Source organism: Pipra filicauda, unplaced genomic scaffold (genome assembly GCF_003945595.2).
Source record: "Pipra filicauda isolate LSUMZ 115617 unplaced genomic scaffold, ASM394559v2 scaffold56_size3634133_pilon, whole genome shotgun sequence".
Taxonomy (NCBI): domain Eukaryota; kingdom Metazoa; phylum Chordata; class Aves; order Passeriformes; family Pipridae; genus Pipra; species Pipra filicauda.
The window spans coordinates 263,784-269,390 of NW_024104720.1; the positions used below are offsets into that span (position 1 = coordinate 263,784).

Sequence of the window (5,607 nt, forward strand, 5' to 3'; positions counted from 1 at the left end):
AGGTTAAATGGGCACATATAGAGTAAAAAGAGACTGGGAAACAAAGTCATATTTAATAAGGCATACGAAATAAGGTAGTCTGAGTCACTACATTTTTTAATTGTACAGATATACTAGAATGGAGGTACAATAACCAAAGCAAATTAAAACCCACATAAGTTTCTAAATGTTTTTTTGGCTTTGATTCATCTGCTTTGATACTGAAATACTCTTATTTCTACCAGGTTAAAGAAAACCAAAACATCAACACACCAAAAAGCCCCAATAAACACTACACCACAGGTTCCTTTATTTAATCTTCTAAAATAAAAAAAAAACCTAGCAAAAAAAACCCCCAGTCCAACCCAAAACCCCCAACAATACAGCTGATCAAACACAGAAATTTCTAAATTATATATCCAAGCAACGATTCTTTTCTGGTGGATGTGATCATTATTCACTCTAGAATTCTAGAAAATAGAATTCTACAGCTGGTTTTCCCAATGGACTTCAAGCTGAAATTTGTCCTGTATTAGAATATTTCATATAGACGTCATCAGGATAATAATTCAAGAATGTTTTAAGTTAAACTGTAATTTTCTATTCTTTTAAAACAATTTAAACAACTGATTACACAAACATTTGACTACAACTTAATTTCTGCTTTTCGTATGCCATCTTAAAAAGTTATATGTAAGACCACTTTAACTAAAGTACAAATTTAGCATAAGTAACGTATCAGCACAACAGGCTTTTAAAAACTTAGGGTTGGGTGCCAAAACAAAAGGGTCCTTTTGTGTCCCAACTATAACAATTATGGGTTTAGAAGTTTTTGATTTTTACCACATGCAACTTTTAGGAAAGAATTACAGGATTTTTCACTACTTGATATATAGAAATAGCTAGAAGCTTTTGACATAAATGTTATTTTCACTTACAAGGCCTGCTTTAACGGAGATATCTAGGAAGCCTCACTCTACAAGGTGAAATGTTTGGCTCCCAATTAGCATTAATAACTTCACAATACAGGTGTGCACATGCCTGAACAAAGTCAATTAAGTTCTTTTAAGGGATGAGGCTTAGAAAATATACTTTCTTCTACTAAAACAAAGCAGCACAGTTTACCTTGCAATACATATTCTGGAAACAAATTGGTAATCTAAGCCTATTCATTTACAATTCATATGTAATACGCTAAATAGAGAGATAGAACAGTTACAAAACTAAAGCCTCGCAACCACTGTGTGGAAAGACATCAGGGAAAACTGTATACAGCTGATGAAACTATGTAAATATTTTACTGAAACAACTGTTGTTTTTCACTTCAACCCTATCTCGTGAGAAGTGATTGTGGGAGCTGGGCCTGTTTAGTCTGGAGAAGACTGAGAGATCTCAATAGTGCAGATGCCTAGAAGACAGTGCCAGGCTCTTTTCAGTGATGCTGAGCGCCATAAACCAAACCACAAGAAGTTTCATCTCAACATGAGGGAGAACTTCTTTACACTGAGGGTGGGAGACCACTGGAACAGGTTCCCCAGGGAGGTGGTGGAGTCTCCCTCTCTGGGGATATTCCAAACCCACCTGAGCATGTTCCTGTGCAACCTGCTCTAGGTGACCCTACCCTGGCAGGGAGTTTGGACTAGATGATCTCCAGAGGTCCCTTCCAACCCTAACTAATCTGTGATTCTGTGTATTTTCACTTGGCTCGCCTCCAACATGACTGAGCTGAGTGCTCCTAATAGTTTATGCACTAACGTGGTTTTTACAACCTAGAACATTAAAACAATTTTAAATCGATGCACGCTTCCTTTAACATAAAGCTGTGCACGGCACTTTTTAGAAGCCACTTAAGGTATCACTCAGTCACCCAGAGAAACAGAGGAGAACCAAAAGGAGCAACTGTTTCAACTGTTATTTCACTGTAGTGAAGGGTCTGGAGAAGAGGAGGCTCAGGGGTAACCTTATTGCTCTCTACAGCTACCTGAAGGGAGGTCGTAGCTAGCTGGGGGTCAACCTCCTCTCCCAGATAACCAGTGAGAGGACGACAGGACACAATAAAAAGCTGTGCCTGGGGGAGTTTAGGGTGGACATCAGGAGAAATTTCTTCGCAGAAAGGATGATAAGACATTGGAATGGGCTGCCCAGGGAGGTGGTGGAGTCACTGTCCCTGAGGGGCTTAAGGAAAGACTGGACATGACATGCCGTGGTGGTGTTCAGTCACAGGTTGGACTCGATGGTCTCAGAAATCTTTTCCAACCTAATTGATTCTGTAATTACTTCCTCGCAGCTCTGAGGCCGTATCCTTAGGGAACCTCACTACCTTGTTCAAGCAATCAGGAAAATCCTGAGAAACCCGAAGGCAAGGCACACGCCCTAACTAAAACTCCTCCGACCCGATACGGATTTCCCTCCGGGCGAGCTGTCTCCCCGCACAGGGCAGCGGTACTTACTGGCGGTCACCTCCCCGCGGCTCCCGCGCCGGCAGCGCATCCCCCGCCGCCGCCGCCTGGACCGCACCGCGCCGCCCGGCCCGCGCCGCGCACGCCGCACCCGAGAGCCGGATTCTCCCGCGGGTCTAGGCCGGCACGCAGCCCTCCTCGCCGTCCCGGGACATCCTCTGGCTTCTTCCCCGAGCGCCGCTTCCCTCCGCCCCACTCCAGTCGCTCTGCGAGGCGTTCAAATAAAGGCGCGTCAGTGCCCGCCCGGCGCCGGGGAGGCCGCGGGTTGGGCTCCCGGGAGGAGTCGCCGCCGTCGCCGCGCCAGGGAACAGCCGGGGCTCCGCAGCGGCAGGAGAGGCGGGAACGGCAGCGTAGGAGGAGGGGGAGGAGGAGAAGGAGGAGGAGAGAAGCCGCCGTGGGAGGTGGGGCGGGGGCGGCGGCGCCGATGCCGCCGGTTTCCCCTGAAGCGGCTCCTAGCCCACGGCGGCCACGCTCGCGCTTTTCCCGCCGCCCCGAACCAAGAGCGTGCGGGGAGCGGAGCGGAGGACGGGTGGCACAAAAGGCGGGCGGCCCTTGGCGCAGGGGCAGGGTGAGCGCGGCGGCGGCCCCCGCGGGCAGGGACGGACCGGGACGGACCGCGCCGGGACCGGGACCAGGACCCGGACCCGGACCCGGACCCGGACCCGGACCGGGCGCCGCCTCCTCCCTCTCCTCTTCCTCCCCGCCCTCCCGCCACGGCGGGCCTCGCGCGCCGCCCCGCGCGCCGGCCGCCCGCTCACTCACCAACCACGCGCGCAGCAGCGCGAGCCCCGCTTCCGCCCCCGCCGAGCGCCCCGGCCGGAAGCGGCCGCCCACGTGAGCGGCGCTGCCTCCAGCGCGCGCCCCCCGCGCCCCCGCCGGCGCGGGAAGAAGCCGCGCGCTTCCGCCACGGCCGCGTGCGCTGGCGCCACCTGGAGGCGGGGCGGTCCCGGGAGATCCCGGTTGGGGATCCCTGCGCTGAGGGAACGCACTGCGAAGGTGTACGGCTTGTTTTTTTAGTATACAGCTCTTTTTGTATACAAAAAGAGGGGACGAGGAGGGGCAGGCACCGGTCTCTGTGGTGACCAGTGACAGGACCCGAAGTAATGGCCTGAAGTTGTATCAGGGGAGGGTTAGGTTGGGCACTGGAACAGGCTCTCCAGGGAAGTGGTCACAGCACCAACTGTGACAGAGTTCAAGAAGCATTTTGGATGATACTCTCAGGCACATGGTGTGATTCTTGGGGATGGTCCTGTGCAGGAGTTGGACTGGATGATCCTTGTGAATCCCTTCCAACTTGGCGTATTCTGTAATTCTGTGAAGATGTGTTTCCTTCCCATGAAGCAGGGTATGCTACAGAGGCAAGAAAATAATAACCAGTACTTAGATAAGCAGAGGTCCTGGGAGGAGCAGCTGAGGGAGCTGGAGTTGTTTAGCCTAGAGAAAAGGAGGCTCAGGGGGGACCTTATCACACTCTACAACTACCTGAAAGGAGGTTGTAGCCAGGTGGGGTTGGTCTCTTCTCCCAGGCAGCAAGCAACAGGACAACAGGACATAGCTGTGCTAGGGGAGGCTTAGGTTTTAGACATCAGGAGGAATTTCTTCACAGAAAAGGGTGATTAGGCATTGGAATAAAATGCCACTGTCCAGGGAGATGGTGGAGTCACCGTCCCTGGAGGTGTTTAAGGAAACAGTGGACGTGGCACTTAGTGCCATGGTCTAGTTGACATGGTGGTGTTCGGTCATAGGTTGGACTTGATAATCTCAGAGGTCTTTTCCAACCTAAATGATTCGGTGATTTTTTTGGTGAAGGCATTCCAGAGACAGCATTAGCATTTGAGGTTTCACACTTAAACCACCAGGCACACTTCGCAATCTGTACACCCATACCTAGATGAAATTTGCTGCTCCAAAGGGGTAATGAATTCCCAAGTTAGAAGGAGACTCAGGAAGCAACACAAGAGTAGAATGTTTCCATACCTGCCTGGAACAGATATCATCACAATTCACACCGGACAGTAACTCTGCAGTTGCATGCTTTAAACTTTTCATTTTCTGTCAGTTGACTTGTAAACAGTCTTCTCCTTTCCCCTTTATACCTTCTGTGAGGAGTAAGAGTTCTGCACTTTTTTTTGTTAAAAATCACTTCCTCAAAGCTCTTTGGTCTCTGAGTAAAATGTATAAAACTAAGATATAAAACCAAAACTTACAGAAAAATTAATTTTCTCTTGGTTTAATTTTTCTTGCTATTGCCTGACTTTTAACTCTGTTAGCTCTCCCATTATTCCAGATGTCTGCCTTGCAGTTACTGTAAGAAACCAAAATATATAATATTAAATACAGTCAACAGCAATGTTTAAGCATCATCAGTAAAGATAATGCATTTTTTCCTTACTTTGCAATACTGGCACAAGGAAAACATTAAAATCTCTTTTGGAACGAACATACAGTTTTCCATTAGTATAAGAATATACTCAGCCATCACAAAAGGAGGCAGGCACAAGAACAAAATAATACTATGCTTTTTCAGCCTCTATTTGCACCAGGAAAAAAAACCCAAGGAAAATAATTATACAGCTGAATAGACTCTGTTAGACTGTGCTCTCTGAAAATATTTCCAGAACCATACCCTTTGTGACTCTTAGACAGTTCAGGTTTCTCATCTGTCCATTATATACCACTGCGCTACAGATTCGAGGGTCTTTTCTTTTTCAGCCTGCACCCAAGAAAACACCCACCTCAAATCAACTTAATTTTAACTCTATTTACACTAGGAATAATTCCACAGTAAGAGGAAAAAGAAGCTGTCCCAGAGATGGCCATTTACAACAGTTGAACATTCTGATTTTATTATTTTAATTCACATAATGTTCTGCACTTTGAAAACAAACAGAAAAAAGATGTTTCTATTTTTACTTTCAGAATTCAGAATTTGAAGATCAAGGCGATCAAGTTCACCTTCATTAAGAAGGCATTAATACTGTCCCTAGACATAGAGAGTAAATGAACTGTAAGAACTCTGATTCCATCTCTGCTTGACAAGAACAGATTTAGTTGCATTCCAGAAATTCTTCACAGTTTCTTTAAAACAGTGGTTTGTGTTTTAATTTCTGTGTCAGTGAACTGTTTTCCTTCCTGTGTCTGTTCATAGAATAAAACTAATACAATTTTG

General features: G+C 47.2%; 1 protein-coding gene across 1 annotated transcript in view; it reads right to left on the minus strand.

Moving 5' to 3' along the window:
• The window catches only part of TEX10 (testis expressed 10), a 51,154-nt gene extending 48,653 nt beyond the window's left edge, over positions 1-2,501 (minus strand). Inside the window, exon 1 of the mRNA XM_027740552.2 lies at positions 2,430-2,501. The gene's annotated coding sequence lies outside the window, so the exon portion shown is untranslated. The remainder of the gene's footprint in view (positions 1-2,429) is intronic.
• Positions 2,502-5,607: the final 3,106 nt, after the last annotated feature.